We start from the raw sequence: 17,992 nt of genomic DNA on the forward strand, positions 1-17,992 counted from the left end.
ATTGGGCCCCATCCGACCTTCTTTGTTTCCAAACGCACATCACTGCCTCGCAGACCAGTGTTACCGAATTAAACAAAAGTTTAGCAGGATTTGTTTTTTTTTTTTTTTGATTGTGAACATGGCTGAAATTGTCTACAGTTTTGTAGTGAAAGCTCCCACAATGCAGTTTTATGCGAGCATCTGTAGCGAAAATAATCAACATCAAACGAAAATTGTGAATGTCCGGAACGAATGAGCAAAAGAATAATTTTATGTATGTCTGTTATGTTTTGCTGTTTCTTTGTTATTTCTTTCTATTGCAAGCAATTTATTAAACTTCAACGGTGCGTGCAATACGGCAACCTCTGAGGACTGTGCCATCCCACAAATTGTCCCCTTGTAATTGTGCCAGTGTTCATTTGGGAGAAGCTCGGATCTCCTTGGTATGTTATTTAGTCATTTCGACTATACTGAGCTCTGGGCTTGCACTCTACAAACAGACGCCCCCCTCTGCCTTAACTAGCGTTGTCTCGGTGACGAGAATACCTTCCTATGGCCTTTGGGGGGAACATTGCTGTAGTATCATCATGGGGCCCATTTCATGTGATTATTGTAAGATTAAGAGAGAGTGGCGGTATAGCTTGAATATCGCCTGAATCGCTTGTGTGACAAGTGTTGGCTAAAATTTCGTCTAGAATATTTTATTCGACCATAGCATTTATTTTGTCTTTTTGTTATTTATAGATATACGTTGTGGTGTTATTGGCGGATGGATGTGGCATTGTTCGGGCGTTGGTTTTGGTCTCTAGTATTTTATCATGAAGTCTCTTTGGTTACCGTAAATCTTTGGCTACCAAAGAGATTTAGTTTCATAATTTATGAGCGTGTGTCCACTAATAAGTCATTCGGGTAAAGTTTTGATTTTCAGTGTATAAATGTCAATGGTATTGTCAAGAAGAGATTATGTTTCATTTATGGTAAGAGTGTGGATTAACAATTGACCTTCGTCAATACGACTTCTATTGTTTTTTGTAGTATTGGATTTTGGCATATTTTCCTGTCAATGGAATTAAATTTGTTTGAAAAGGATACGTATACAAATATTGGCCACATACAATAACATATCGAAAAAACAAAAATATGAATGACGAGCAATTGAAAATCCCAATTTCTTCTTAAAGTCAATATGATGTTAGGAAATAACAAGCGCAGGAAAAGCGCTGAATTTGGCCGGACGGACCAAAGGTTATATTCCTTTCATTACGGATGTTGTACACTGAAAAAAAAAAAAATATTGACCTAATATGAAAGCTTATGTTAGTAACAAATTTCTTTAATATAATGAAATATTAATTAAAACAAAATTTATAATTTGTTCTTAATTTTTTTTATTAAATTAAAAAAAAATATTTTAATATCGGTACACTTGCAAAAGGTATATATTGAGGGATGACAAGATTCCAATCGAATATGCCAAAGTGAGTCATTTACACAGCATATGTTAGCCCGATATCAATGAAGTCTGGTTTAATGTCCAAATCATTTAAACTACATATGATTACAATATTTATTCGAGTTTTTGGACAAGAAGACTAAAGTAATTTATACTATTAATATACTGCAAAGAAAATGCCAGATGTCAAACTTACAAGCATGCCCATACATATGTTGTAGTTTTGTTAAAATTTTATTTCTATAGAAAATGATGTCAAAAATTTATTTCTATAGAAAATTTTGTCAAAAATTTATTTCTATAGAAAATTTTATCAAAATTTTATTTCTATAGAAAATTTTATCAACATTTTATTTTTCAAGAAAATTTTGTCAAATTTTTATTTCTAAAGAAAATTTTATCAAATTTTTATTTCTATAGAAAATTTTGTCAAAATTTTATTTCTATAGAAAATTTTGTAAAAATTTTATTTCTATAGAAAATTTTGTCAAAATTTTATTTCAAAAGAAAATTTTGTTAAAATTTTATTACTATAGCAAATTTCGCTAAAATTTTATTTCTATAGAAAATTTTGTCAACATTTTATTTCTATAGCTAATTTTGACAAACTTTTATTTCTATAGAAAATTTTGGCAAATTTTGTCTCTATATGAAATTTTGTCAATATTTTATTTCTATACAAAATTTTATTTCTGTCGAAAATTTTGTTAAAATTTCATTTCTCAAGAAAATTTTGTAAAAATGTTATTTCTATAGCAAATTTCGTCAAAATTTTATTCCTATTGCAAATTTCGCCAAAATTTTATTTCTATAGAAAATTTTGTCAAAATTTTATTTATGTAGAAATTTTTGTCAAAATTTTATTTATGTAGAAATTTTTTCATTTTTTTCTATAAAAATTTTTGTCAATATTTTACTTCTCTAGCAACTTTCGTCAAAATTTTATCAAAATTTTATTTCTATAGAAAATTTGATCAAAATTTTATTTCTATTGAAAATTTTGTTAAAATTTTATTTCTGTAGAACATTTTGTCAAAATTTTATTTCTATAGAACATTTTGTCAAAATGTTATTTCTATACAAAATTTTGTCAAAATTTTGTTTCTATAGAACATTATGTTAAGATTTTGTTTTTATAGAAAATTTTTTTGAAATTTTATTTCTATAGAAAATGTTGTTAAAATTTTATTTCTATAGAAAATTTTGTCAACATTTTATTTTTATAGAAAGTTTTGTTAAAATTTTATTTCTATAGGAAATTTTGGCAAATTTTATCTCTATACGAAATTTAAATAATATTTTATTTGTACACGAAATTTTGTTAAAATTTTATTTTTATAGAAAATTTTGTTAAAATTTTATTTCTATAGAAAATTTTGTTAAAATTTTATTTCTATAGAAAATGTTGTTAAAATTTTATCTCTATACGAAATTTCGTCAATATTTTATTCGTCATCCAACCATCTTGCAGTCTATAGGGCTTTGCCCAAATAAATTTTGACAAACATTATTTTCCTCTGTTGGTTAAGCTACACTTGTAGTTTAGTCAATGTATGGTTTTAAGCTAAATAAAAAAACAAAACGAATGGAAAAATTTATTTCTATAGAACATTTTGGCAAATTTTATCCCTAAATTTCTCGAAATTTCGTAAATATTTTATTTCTACACGAAATTTTGCTAAAATTATATTTCTATAGAAAATTTTGTTAAAATTTTATTTCTATAGAAAATTTTGTCAACATTTTATTTTTATCGAAAGTTCTGTTAAAATTTTATTTCTATAGGAAATTTTGGCAAATTTTATCTCTATACGAAATTTAAATAACATCTTATTTGTTCACGATTTTTTGTTAAAATTTTATTTCTAAAGAAAATTTTGGCAAATTTTACTCATATACAAAATTTCGTAAATACTTTATTTCCACACGAAATTTTGTTAAAATTATATTTCTATAGAAAATTTTGTTGAAATTTTATTTCTATAGAAAATTTTGTTATAATTTTATTTTTATAGAAAATTTTGTTAGAATTTTTTCTCTATACGAAATTTCGTCAATATTTTATTTGTACACGAAATTTTGTTAAAATTTTATTTTCATAGAAAATATTGGTAAAATTTTATTTCTACGGAAAATTTTGGCAAATTTTATCTTTATACGAAATTTCGTAAATATTTTATTTCTACACGGAATTTTGTTAAAATTATATTTCTATAGAAAATTTTGTTAAAATTTTATTTCTATCGAAAATTTTGGCAAATTTTATCTCTATACGAAATTTCGTAAATATTTTATTTCTATACGAAATTTTGTTAAATTTTATTTGTATAGAAAATTTTGTTAAAATTTTATTTCTATGGGAACTTTTGGCAAATTTTACCTTTATACGAAAATTCGTAAATATTTTATTTCTACACGGTATTTTGTTAAAATTATATTTCTATAGAAAATTTTGTTAAATTTTATCTCTATAGAAAATTTTGTTAAAATTTTATTTCTATAGAATATTTTGTTAAAATTTTATTTTGTTTGTTATTGTTGGCTTCTCTTCAATCGTTATTGTTGTTTTTTTTTTTATCTCAGCTTAAAGCCATGCATTGACTAAACTACAAGTGTAGCTTAACCAACAGAGGAAAAGTATGCTTGTCAAATTTATTTGGGCAAAGCCCTATAGACTGCAAGATGGTTGGATGTACAGCTGTTTCGGAATTACCACATTCCTCATCAGCATCCTCTACTTGCAGCAAAACTATCAACCAATTATCAGAATAAATTCGGGTAATTCACTCAACCCAAAGTGAACTACACTTGAACCTCCCGAAAAAGGGTTTGATAGTCGGCTACTGCCTAAACATATTTGCCAGCATATCTCTTTTCCTTTGCCAAACTCAAATCATCGATTTGAATGTATTTGGCTGGGTTTGTTTTTGAGCGTGCTTCCTCTATCTTCATTCGTTTTATTTGTTATTGTTGGCTTCTCTTCAATCGTTATTGTTGTTTTTTTGATCTCAGCTTAATATAGAAAATTTTGTCAAAACTTTATTTCTATTCGAAATTTCGTCAAAATGTTATATCTATACGAACATTTTTTAAAATTTTATTTCTATAGAGAATTTTGTTGAAATTTAATTTTATAGAAAATTTTGTTAAAATTGTATTTCTATAAAAAATTTTGTCAAAATATTATCTCTATAGAAAATTTTGTTAAAATTTTATTTCTATAAAAAATTTGCTAAAAATTTTATTTCTATAGAAAATTTTGTTAAAATTTTATTTCTATAGAAAATTTTGTTAAATTTTATTTCTATAGAAAATTTGCTAAAAATTTTATTTCTATAGAAAATTTTGTTAAAATTTTATTTCTATAGAAAATTTTGTTAAATTTTATTTCTATAGAAAATTTGTTAAAAATTTTATTTCTATAGAACATTTTGTTAAAAATTTTATTTCTATAGAAAATTTTGTTAAATTTTATTTCTATAGAAAATTTTGTTAAAATTTAATTTCTATAGAATATTTTGTTAAAATTTTATTTCTATAGAAAATTTTGTTAAAATTTTATGTCTACACGAAATTTTGTCAATATTTTATTTGTACAGCAAATTTTGTTAAAATTTTATTTTTATAGAAAATTTTGTTAAAATTTTATTTCTGTGGAAAATTTTGGTAAATTTTATCTTTATACGAAATTTCGTAAATATTATATTTCTACACGGAATTTTGTTAAAATTATATTTCTATAGAAAATTTTTTTTTAATTTTATCTCTATAGAAAATTTTGTTAAAATTTTATTTCTATAGAATATTTTGTTAAAATTTTATTTATATAGAAAATGTTGTCAAAACTTTATTATACCCTGCATTATAGGATGGGGGTATATTAACTTTGTCATTCCGTTTGTAACACATCGAAATATTGCTCTAAGACCCCATAAAGTATATATATTCTGGGTCGTGGTGAAATTCTGAGTCGATCTAAGCATGTCCGTCCGTCTGTTGAAATCACGCTAACTTCCGAACGAAACAAGCTATCGACTTGAAACTTGGCACAAGTAGTTGTTATCGATGTAGGTCGGATGGTATTGAACATGGGCCATATCGGTCCACTTTTACGTATAGCCCCCATATAAAGGGACCCTCAGATTTGGTTTGTGGAGCCTCTAACAGAAGCATATTTCATCCGATCCGGCTGAAATTTGGTACATGGTGTTGGTATATGGTCTCTAACAACCATGCAAAAATTGGTCCATATCGGTCCTTAATTATATATAGCCCCCATATAAACCGATCCCCAGATTTGGCTTGTGGAGCCTCTAAGAGAAGCATATTTCATCCGATCCGGATGAAATTTTGTACATGGTGTTGGTATGTGGTCTCTAACAATCATGCAAAAATTGGTCCACATCGGTCGATAATTTTATATAACCCCCATATAAACCGATCCCCAGATTTGGCTTGCGGAGCCTCAAAGAGAAGCAAATTTTATCCGATCCGGCTGAAATTTGGTACATGATGTTGGTATATGGTCTCTAACAACCATGCAAAAATTGGTTTACATCGGTTCATAATTATATATAGCCCCCATACAAACCGATCCCCAGATTTGGCTTGCGGAGCCTCTAAGAGAAGCATATTTCATCCGATCCGGTTGAAATTTTGAACGTGGTGTAAGTATCTAACAACCGTGCCAGAATTGGTCCATATCGGTCCATAATTATATATAGCCCCCATATAAAACGTTCTCCAGATTTGACTTCCGAAGCCTCTTGGAGGAGCAAAATTCATCCGATCCGGTTCAAATAAAGAACGTGGTGTTAGTATATGGTCGCTAACAACCATACCAAAATTGGTCCAATCACACAAAAATTGGGCCATATCGGTTCATAATCATGGTTGCCGCTACAGCCAAAAATAATCTACCATAATGATATTTCTATAGAAAATTTTGTCAAAATGTTATTTCTATAGAAAATTTTGTCAAAATTTTATTTCTAGAGAAAATTTTGTTAAAATTTTATTCGGTTCATAATAAAATTTTCATCATTTTCAAAATTTTATTTCTATAGAAGATTTTGTCAAAATTTTATTTCTATAGAAAATTTCCTCAAATTTTATTCGGTTCATAATCATGGTTGCCACTCGAGCCACAAATAATCTACCAAGATTTTATTTCTATAGAAAATTTTGTCAAAAGTTTATTTCTATAGAAAATTTTGTTAAAATTTTATTTCTGTAGAAATTTTTGTCAAAATTTTCTTTCTATAGAATATTTTGTCAAAATTTTTATTTCTATAGAAAATTTTGTGAAAATGTTATTTCTATAGAAAATTTTGTTAAAATTTTATTTCTGTAGAAAATTTTGTCAAAATTTTATGTCTACTTTGTCAAACTGAATTATATACGTATTGGATCGATCTTTTTTGATTTAATATATACCACGTATGGACTTACATACAATTTAGAAGATGGTGTTAGGAGGTTCTAAGATACCTTGCCATCGGCAAGCGTTACCGCAACTTAGGTCATTCGATTGTGGATGGCAGTGTTTAGAAGAAGTTTCTCAGCAATCCATGATGGAGGGTACATAAGTTTCGGCCTGGCCGTATATACTTGTTTCAATTCGAAATTTCATCAAAATGTTATTTCTATACGAACATTTTTTAAAATTTTATTTCTATAGAGAATTTTGTTGAAATTTAATTCTATAGAAAATTTTGTTAAAATTTTATTTCTATAGAAAATTTTGTTAAATTTTATTTCTATAGAAAATTTGTTTAAAATTTTATTTCTATAGAAAATTTTGTTACAATTTTATTTCTATAGAAAATTTTGTTACAATTTTATTTCTATAGAAAATTTGTTTAAAATTTTATTTCTATAGAAAATTTTGTTACAATTTTATTTCTATGGAAAATTTTGTTAAAATTTTTGTTAAAAAAAAATATTTTTATTGAATATTTTGTCAAAATTTTGTTTTTTAGAAAATTTTATCAATTTTTTTATTTTTGTAGAAAATATAGGAAGTTTAGTCAAAATTTAATTTCTATAGGAAGTTTTTTGAAATTTACTATAGAAAATTTTGTTAAGATTTCATTTCTATAGATAATATAGAACTAAATAGTCTCTCGCTTACTTAATTTGTCAAAATCAGCACTTGTTTAATATTCTTTCCAGACTTTTTTCTTTCCAAGTTTTTATGCTTAATGACGATAAAATACATACATGAAAATGTGTTGAATTTGGCGCCGAAAATTATTGCTTACAGTATACAGTGATCTTTTGTACTGCTTCCAAATTTATGAATATTTTTGCTGGGTATTGCCAGAAAGATGCGAAAACTTAGTGGCTAACGATGGACTATAATTTGATTGATCTGCGTGTTACTAGGTTTTCGGTATAAAAGTTCAAGCATTTTAAAAACCCGCAATCTTATTATACGCTCCAATAGGTATCGGATATTTTCGTTAAATGGGTTTATATTACGCTTGTTTACTAACCGTTCGTCTTCAAATTTGACGCCGGGTAAATCATTATCCAAGATAAAAAGTTTTATATAGTGTTTCGTAATGTTTATGAAAAAGCCATCTAGCCTAGACCTTTTCCATCGTCAGTTGATTGATTGACTTGAGCTTTCCGTTCTAACAACATATCCGGATATAAATATATAAAGGGTGATTCTTTTGAGGTTAGGATTTTCATGCATTAGTATTTGACAGATCACGTGGGATTTCAGACATGGTGTCAAAGAGAAAGATGCTCAGTATGCTTTGACATTTCATCATGAATAGACTTACTAACGAGCAACGCTTGCAAATCATTGAATTTTATTACCAAAATCAGTGGCAGAAAATCCGCTTTTTTATCGACAAATTTTGTTCAGCGATGAGGCTCATTTCTGGTTGAATGGCTACGTAAATAAGCAAAATTGCCGCATTTGGAGTGAAGAGCAACCAGAAGCCGTTCAAGAACTGCCCATGCATCCCGAAAAATGCACTGTTTGGTGTGGTTTGTAAGCTGGTGGAATCATTGGACCGTATTTTTTCAAAGATGCTGTTGGACGCAACGTTACGGTGAATGGCGATCGCTATCGTTCGATGCTAACAAACTTTTTGTTGCCAAAAATGGAAGAACTGAACTTGGTTGACATGTGGTTTCAACAAGATGGCGCTACATGCCACACAGCTCGCGATTCTATGGCCATTTTGAGGGAAAACTTCGGAGAACAATTCATCTCAAGAAATGGACCGGTAAGTTGGCCACCAAGATCATGCGATTTGACGCCTTTAGACTATTTTTTGTGGGGCTACGTCAAGTCTAAAGTCTACAGAAATAAGCCAGCAACTATTCCAGCTTTGGAAGACAACATTTCCGAAGAAATTCGGGCTATTCCGGCCGAAATGCTCGAAAAAGTTGCCCAAAATTGGACTTTCCGAATGGACCACCTAAGACGCAGCCGCGGTCAACATTTAAATGAAATTATCTTCAAAAAGTAAATGTCATGGACCAATCTAACGTTTCAAATAAAGAACCGATGAGATTTTGCAAATTTTAGGCGTTTTTTTAAAAAAAAAAGTTATCAAGCTCTTAACAAATCACCCTTTATTATGTGCCATTTACAATGAGAGAGAAATTTCTTATCATATACTTAATAATAATATTAGACACAGGTGAATGTGTAATTCATATAATACTAAAACAAATTTTTATAACTGCCTAACAGACTACACAAATATCAAATGTTAAGTTTTCATTGTCATAATGATTAATTACTACTAACTAGATGTTTACTCCTATGATGATAAGTGCAGTTTTACTTCCAATACCACCTAGAGAGATTTATAAATTTACCTTAATATCAATTTAGCACATAGTTATCTAATTTCTTCATTTCCCACTCAATTAAAACATAAAATATCTAATATCTAAATTTAATTTTCATTACAGGTAAGTTGAAAGCAATAATGGTCAAGAAACTTTTCACAAAGGATTGGGTAAGTCATCCTTAGAAATAAACATCGTTCAGAGATGAATTTGATAAATATGTTACACACAGAAAACTATGTCGCAAACTGACACAATGGAAGAGAAAATCATGTGCCTGTTTTTATACCCACCACCATAGAATGGTGACGGGGGTGTAATAAGTTTGTCATTCCGTCTGTAACACATCGAAATATCGATTTCCGTCTATATAAAGTATATATATTCTTGATCAGGGAGAAATTCGAAGACGATATTAGCATGTCCGTCTGTCTGCCTGTTGTAATCACGCTACAGCCTTCAATAATGACGCTATCGTCCTGAAATTTGGCACAGATTCGTCTTTTGTTTGCAGGCAGGTCAAGTTCGAAGATGGGCCATATCGGTCCAAGTTTTGATATAGTCCCCATATAAACCGACCTCCCGTTTTGGGGTCTTGGACTTATAAAAACTGTAGTTTTTATCCAATTTGCCTGAAATTGGAAATATATAGGTATTTTAAGACCACCAAAAAGTATGCCAAAAATGGTGCCTATCGGTCCATGTTTTCGTATAGCGCCCATATGGACCGATTTCCAAAGTTTGCTTCTTGGGCGTCTAGAAAGTGTATTTTCTATCCGATTTGCCTGAAATTGGAAATCTAGAGGTATTCTAGGACCATAAAGAGGTGTGCCGAAAATGGGGTATATCGTTATATGTTTTGATATAGCCCCCATATAGACCGATCTCCAGATTTTACTTCTTGGGCTTCTAGAATCCGTAGTTTTTATCCAATTTGCCTGAAATTTGGAATCTAGAGGTATTCTACAACCATAAAGACGTGTATCGAAAATGGTGAGTACCGGTCCATGTTTTGATATAGCCCCCATATAGACCGATCTCCCGATTTTACTTCTTGGGCTTCTAGAATCCGTAGGTTTTATCCAATTTGCCTGAAATTGGAAATCTAGAGGTATTCTAGGAAAATAAAGAGATGTGCCAAAAATGGTGATTCTAGGAAAATAAAGAGATGTGCCGAAAATGGTAAGTACCGGTCCATGTTTTGTATAGCCCCATATAGACCGATCTCCCGATTTTACTTCTTGGGCTTCTAGAATCCGTAGTTTTTACCCAATTTTCCTGAAATTGGAAATCTAGAGGTATTCTAGGACCATAAAGAGGTGTGCCGAAAATGGGGTATATCGGTATATGTTTTGAAATAGCCCCCATATAAACGATCTCCCGATATTATTTCTTGGGCTTCTAGAATCCGTAGTTTTTATCCAATTTGCCTGAAATTTGGAATCTAGAGGTATTCTACAACCATAAAGACGCGTGGCGAAAATGGTGAGTACCGGTCCATGTTTTGATATGGCCCCAATATAGACCGATCTCCCGATTTTATTTCTTGGCCTTCTAGAATCCGTAGTTTTTATCCAATTTGCCTGATATTGTAAATCCAGATGTATTCTAGGAAAATATGCGCCGAAAATTGTGATTATCGGACCATGTTTCGATATAGCCCCCATATAGACCGATCTCCCGATTTTACTTCTTGGGCTTCTAGAATCCGTAGTTTTTATCCAATTTGCCTGAAATTGGAAATCTAGAGGTATTCTAAGACCATAAAAAGGTGTGCCGAAAATGGGGTATATCGGTATATGTTTTGATATAGCCCCCATATAGACCGATCTCCCGATTTTACTTCTTGGGCTCTATAATCCGTAGTTTTAATCCAATATACCTGAAATTTGAAATCTAGAGGTACACTAAGACCCTAAAGACGTGTAACGAAAATGGTGAGTACCGGTCCATGTTTTGATATAGCCACCATATAGACCGATCTCCCGATTTTACTTCGTTGTCTTCTAGAATCCGTAATTTTTACCCAATTTGCCTCAAATCGGAAATCTAGAGGTATTCTAGGACCTTAAAGAGGTGTGCCGAAAATGGTGAGTATCGGTCCATGTTTTGATATAGCCCGCATATAGACCGTTCTTTCGATTTTACTTCTTGGGCTTCTAGAATCCGTAGTTTTTATCCAATTTGCCTGAAATTGGAAATCTAGAGGTATTCTAGGACCATAAAAATCCCTCATAGACCGATCTCCCGATTTTACTTCTTGGGCTTCTAGAATCCGTAGCTTTTATCCAATTTGCCTGAAATTGGAAATCTAGAGGTATTCTAGGACCATAAAGGGGTGTGCCAAAAATCTTGAGTATCGGTACAGTTTTTGATATAGCCCCCTTATAAACGGGCCCTCCGATTTGCGGTCAAGATTCTAGAACTACAATTAAATTTGCTGAATACTGTGTGTATCTTTCCATGTTTTGGTATAGCCCCGTTATACCGAACTCCCGATTTAACTCCTAGGGTTTCTAGAAATTGTAGTTTTTATCCGATTTGCCACAAAATATACTGGCATTTTAGACCCATAACAAAGTGTATATGATTTAGTTTTTTCGGTCTATTTGGTAAGGCCTCCATATAGACCGATTTCACTTAATGAGGGTAGAGAAGGCGCACTGATTATGAAAATTGCTTGAAACTGAATGTGAATTTTCCAGATTTTACTTCTCGTAGTCATTAAAATAATTGGGATGAAAATGCACAGATTTTAGATGTAAAATCAAGGCGTTATTTTATCATTTTCTTGCACTTACATGAGATGTTTATGATTCTTCTAAAACTCAAACAAAAAATCGTTCTTATAAATTCAGAATCTGATCTAGTCTTCATAGGTAAAATTTTTACATTTATCTGTGGGAAGCATACTGGTTGAACTGATCTGCTTGGGAAAATATCTGTCATCAAACCCCCCTGAAATTTTCAAAGAAAACTAGTATATTTGATTCATGGTGGTGGGTATTTAAGATTCGGCCCGGTCGAACTTACTGGTGTATATATGTGTTTTTTTTCTTAACATTGTGTTCCACCCCAGGACATTAGCCGACTTAAATTTAAAGTCTATATATATTGTAAACTTTGTCCAGATCTGGTCAGATTTAAATATATGTATTTGGGAACATAAACCTTTATATATATCAACCAACACATTGGACGAATTTGATGTGGTATCGCAAATGTGGATCTACAAAGTGGTGCAGGGTATGATATAGTCGGCTCCGCCCGACTTTAGACTTTCATTACTTGTTCTTATATAACATAGTCTCCATATGGACTAACTTACAATTTACAGGGCTATGCTAAGAAGCTTTACCTTGCCATCGGCAAGTGTTCCTTTGTGGATGACTTTGTTTAGTAAAGGGTGGTTAAAATTTCAAGGGCCGATGTTGATTTTGAATAGAACACAAACTATTTAGGAAATTATTGTAATTTTATTTTATTATGATATATTGGTATTACTCAATTATGTATGGAACAAAATATCGGCCAAATGGGCGACGCGACCTCGGTGGCACACCTTCATCCGATGGTCCAAATATTCGATGACGCTGAGGCATAATGGAAGTTCTATGCCGTTAATGTACCGAATTATCTCATCCTTTAGCTCTTGAATTGTTGCTGGCTTATCGATGAAGGTATACATCGACAAATAACCCCAAAGAAAAAAGTCCAACGGTGTCAAATCACATGATCTTGGCGGCTAATTGACATCGCCATTACGTGAGATAACACGGCCATTGAATTTGTTGCGCAAAAGAGCCATTGTGGCACCGTCCTGCTGAAACCACATATCGTCCACATCCATATCTTCCAACCCTAAAAAGTTCGTTATCATCTCACGATAGCGAACACCATTCACAGTAACTGCCTGACCGGCCTCATTTTGGAAAAAATACGGCCCGATGATGCCGCCAGCCCATAAACCGCACCAACCAGTCACTCTTTGTTTGGTGCATTGGTTTTTCGACAATCACTCTTGGATTCTCATTCGCCCAAATGCGGCAATTCTGTTTATTGACGAATCCACTGAGGTGAAATGTGCCTCATCACTGAAGATGATTTTCTTCGAAAATTGATCATCCACTGTTTCCATTTCGTGGAACCATTTAACACGTTGTTGGATTGTGTATCTCTCCATGGTTCAAATTGAGTAAGTCTGAAATAGAGAAATGTCAAAAAAAAAAATTCGGAAAAAAAACTTGGCGTTGAGGTGTGGTTCACATTCAACATCGACCCTTACAATTTAACCACCCTTTAGAACATTGTACGCAATTCATGGAGAAAATCTCCAATTCGGACTGGTCGAACTTTCGGTAGTACATTCGTATTAAATTATTTTCAAAATATGTAAATGACGTCAATGCTTATCATAGAATATATTCTTTTCTTCCAAACAAAGTTTGTACAGCGAAAACAAATGCCAAACGATGTTTGTTTGTTCAAAATCTCGTTTGGGTGGAAATAAATATGTTTTTGCATGTATGTGGTTGTTCCTTCGTAATGGTTGCAAAGGATATTTCAGGAACCCTCATAAGCGCAATATAGTCTACTCGGTCTATAAATCAATTATATACTCACGACTTGGTCCGGAGTAGTGAACAACTTTGTTCGGCGGGAATATCTCGTATTTGTGTTTCTTCTTATTTCAATCCGTTTATTCTCTCTCCTAAAGCCAAGTAATACAGCTCTGAAACACTCTAGGTCGTATGGTGTCTGATTGATATACTATGTATGTGTAATAATTCGTGTACTTTTATACAAGCAAGTGGGGGCATTAACAATGACACTGTCGGAAACATTGGAGAATAACTAAGGTGATGGCGTTTACGTATTTTACCTTAATCCTTTGACAGAAAATAATGAATATTTATGAGAATAAAGCGTTAGCAACCAGAGGTATTGTGGGACACTCAATATTTTACGAATAGTAAAGGGTGATTCTTTTGAGGTTAGGATTTTCATGCATTAGTATTTGACAGATCACGTGGGATTTCAGACATGGTGTCAAAGAGAAAGATGCTCAGTATGCTTTGACATTTCATCATGAATAGACTTACTAACGAGCAACGCTTGCAAATCATTGAATTTTATTACCAAAATCAGTGTTCGGTTCGAAATGTGTTTCGCGCTTTACGTCCGATTTATGGTCTACATAATCGACCAAGTGAGCAAACAATTAATGCGATTGTGACCAAGTTTCGCACTCAGTTTACTTTATTGGACATTAAACCAACCACACGAATGCGTACAGTGCGTACAGAAGAGAATATTGCGTCTGTTTCTGAGAGTGTTGCTGAAGACCGTGAAATGTCGATTCGTCGCCGTTCGCAGCAATTGGGTTTGTGTTATTCGACCAGATGGAAGATTTTACGCAAAGATCTTGGTGTAAAACCGTATAAAATACAGCTCGTGCAAGAACTGAAGCCGAACGATCTGCCACAACGTCGAATTTTCAGTGAATGGGCCCTAGAAAAGTTGGCAGAAAATCCGCTTTTTTATCGACAAATTTTGTTCAGCGATGAGGCTCATTTCTGGTTGAATGGCTACGTAAATAAGCAAAATTGCCGCATTTGGAGTGAAGAGCATCCAGAAGCCGTTCAAGAACTGCCCATGCATCCCGAAAAATGCACTGTTTGGTGTGGTTTGTACGCTGGTGGAATCATTGGACCGTATTTTTTCAAAGATGCTGTTGGACGCAACGTTACGGTGAATGGCGATCGCTATCGTTCGATGCTAACAAACTTTTTGTTGCCAAAAATGGAAGAACTGAACTTGGCTGACATGTGGTTTCAACAAGATGGCGCTACATGCCACACAGCTCGCGATTCTATGGCCATTTTGAGGGAAAACTTCGGAGAACAATTCATCTCAAGAAATGGACCGGTAAGTTGGCCACCAAGATCATGCGATTTGACGCCTTTAGACTATTTTTTGTGGGGCTACGTCAAGTCTAAAGTCTACAGAAATAAGCCAGCAACTATTCCAGCTTTGGAAGACAACATTTCCGAAGAAATTCGGGCTATTCCGGCCGAAATGCTCGAAAAAGTTGCCCAAAATTGGACTTTCCGAATGGACCACCTAAGACGCAGCCGCGGTCAACATTTAAATGAAATTATCTTCAAAAAGTAAATGTCATGGACCAATCTAACGTTTCAAATAAAGAACCGATGAGATTTTGCAAATTTTATGCGTTTTTTTTTAAAAAAAAGTTATCAAGCTCTTAACAAATCACCCTTTACTTATTTATGGTGTATTTATTACCAATTCTTTGAGAATGTCGGCTTTCTGACACTAAAGGGCTAAAGAGAAGTGATTGAAATTTTGCACCAATCAATGTATTTATCAGTGGATAAGGTTACGGACCATAACGAATTATTTAGAAATTGATTGTGGGATTTTAAATTTAAATCATATAAATTTATTGACTAGTCCACATGCAAAGAAAACACAACAAGTAAGAAAAGTCTAAAGTCGGGCGGGGCCGACTATAATATACCCTCCACCAATTTGTAGATCTACATTTTCGATACCATCTCAAATCTTTCAAATTTGTTGAGTTCTATATATATAAAGAATTATGTTTCAAAAATTTATTAGACTTATACAAAATATATAGATTTAAAATTTAAGTCGTCTAATGTCTAAGTGTGAAACATAATGTTAGTAAAACATATGGGAAATATTTAAATTGTGAAATTGCAAAAATACATTTACGATAGATATGTATTAAAAATATAGGAAAATTTTAGTAATTCATGAACATTTTCAACTTAACAGTTGTGATTTTACGAGGAAAATATTGGTATTTTGGCAATTTTTACCCAAATCGCAAACAAGTTAATATATGGAAGCTATATCTAAATCTGAACTGATTTCTACCAATTTTGGCATGTATAGTAGGAATATTAATTATACTAAGAATGTTAATTATAATCTATAACTACGCAAATCGGAGTTAAAATTTTCATCTGCACAGAGAATACGGATTGGTTGTGATAACCGAATTTATTGCCAACCTCCTTTTGGCAGTTGCAGCTACTATCAGTTGGCAGTTGTGTCACCCGAATGATTCGGTCGATACAACTAATATCACATATGGTGTTGGTTGGGTCTGCCGACGACATTGGTTGTGATTACCTTCATAATTCGGTTGTGTTGCCCAACCTTGATAATAGTCATAACCGAATTAAAAAGCAATTCCTTTCCAGTTAAATATTTTATTATAAAGGGTGATTCTTTTGAGGTTAGGATTTTCATGCATTATTATTTGACAGATCACGTGGGATTTCAGACATGGTGTCAAAGAGAAAGATGCTCAGTATGCTTTGACATTTCATCATGAATAGACTTACTAACGAGCCACAACGTCGAATTTTCAGTGAATGGGCCCTAGAAAAGTTGGCAGAAAATCCGCTTTTTTATCGACAAATTTTGTTCAGCGATGAGGCTCATTTCTGGTTGAATGGCTACGTAAATAAGCAAAATTGCCGCATTTGGAGTGAAGAGCAACCAGAAGCCGTTCAAGAACTGCCCATGCATCCCGAAAAATGCACTGTTTGGTGTGGTTTGTACGCTGGTGGAATCATTGGACCGTATTTTTTCAAAGATGCTGTTGGACGCAACGTTACGGTGAATGGCGATCGCTATCGTTCGATGCTAACAAACTTTTTGTTGCCAAAAATGGAAGAACTGAACTTGGTTGACATGTGGTTTCAACAAGATGGCGCTACATGCCACACAGCTCGCGATTCTATGGCCATATTGAGGGAAAACTTCGGAGAACAATTCATCTCAAGAAATGGACCGGTAAGTTGGCCACCAAGATCATGCGATTTGACGCCTTTAGACTATTTTTTGTGGGGCTACGTCAAGTCTAAAGTCTACAGAAATAAGCCAGCAACTATTCCAGCTTTGGAAGACAACATTTCCGAAGAAATTCGGGCTATTCCGGCCGAAATGCTCGAAAAAGTTGCCCAAAATTGGACTTTCCGAATGGACCACCTAAGACGCAGCCGCGGTCAACATTTAAATGAAATTATCTTCAAAAAGTAAATGTCATGGACCAATCTAACGTTTCAAATAAAGAACCGATGAGATTTTGCAAATTTTATGCGTTTTTTTTAAAAAAAAAGTTATCAAGCTCTTAACAAATCACCCTTTATTTAAATATGTTTATAGTGGTACAAACTGTTCTAACTACAAGATATATATATTTCATAACAAAAGATGAAATTTGAATTTTGTTTGCAATTAAGTTGGTTGTAAATCAGCTTATATATCCTTCGTTATAAATTGATCAAATCATCATCCAAACCGGCAAAAAATCTTTGCTAAAAAAAAACAAAAAACCATCGTTTAATAAATTGATTTGTACAAATAAAAACGACTGAAAGATCGGCCTAGCCGAATTCTAAGTACCCTATACCATGCAGGACTTATAAAGGGGACTGATCCGTTCGAGTCGGTTACTGTCAGGAATTCCAACCAAACTGTTTTCTGTGTGTATAAATACTGACGGCAAACTTTTACTCCGGTTTATAGCTAGATACGCTAAATTTGGTCGAAATTGCACGCACAGAAAAAAAATGTTTGGACATGGTTGCCGCATCCATTTAATGCTTATTTAGAGTATGTAATTGTCGCGAAAACCATGTATTTTGTCTTTGTAAAAATAATTTTCGAGCGGAGAAAAAT

General features: G+C 32.5%; 1 protein-coding gene across 2 annotated transcripts in view; it reads left to right on the forward strand.

The window, feature by feature from the left end:
* The window catches only part of dpr10 (defective proboscis extension response 10), a 799,057-nt gene that overhangs the window by 360,220 nt on the left and 420,845 nt on the right, over window positions 1-17,992 (forward strand). Inside the window, exon 1 of one of the 2 annotated variants that reach the window (XM_075304412.1) lies at window positions 863-956. The exons of the other annotated variant lie outside the window; for it this stretch is intronic. The gene's annotated coding sequence lies outside the window, so the exon portion shown is untranslated. Of the gene's footprint in view, window positions 1-862; window positions 957-17,992 lie in introns of those variants that run through there. 2 annotated transcript variants of the gene reach the window in all.

Source organism: Haematobia irritans, chromosome 4, assembly GCF_050003625.1.
Source record: "Haematobia irritans isolate KBUSLIRL chromosome 4, ASM5000362v1, whole genome shotgun sequence".
Lineage (NCBI taxonomy): Eukaryota > Metazoa > Arthropoda > Insecta > Diptera > Muscidae > Haematobia > Haematobia irritans.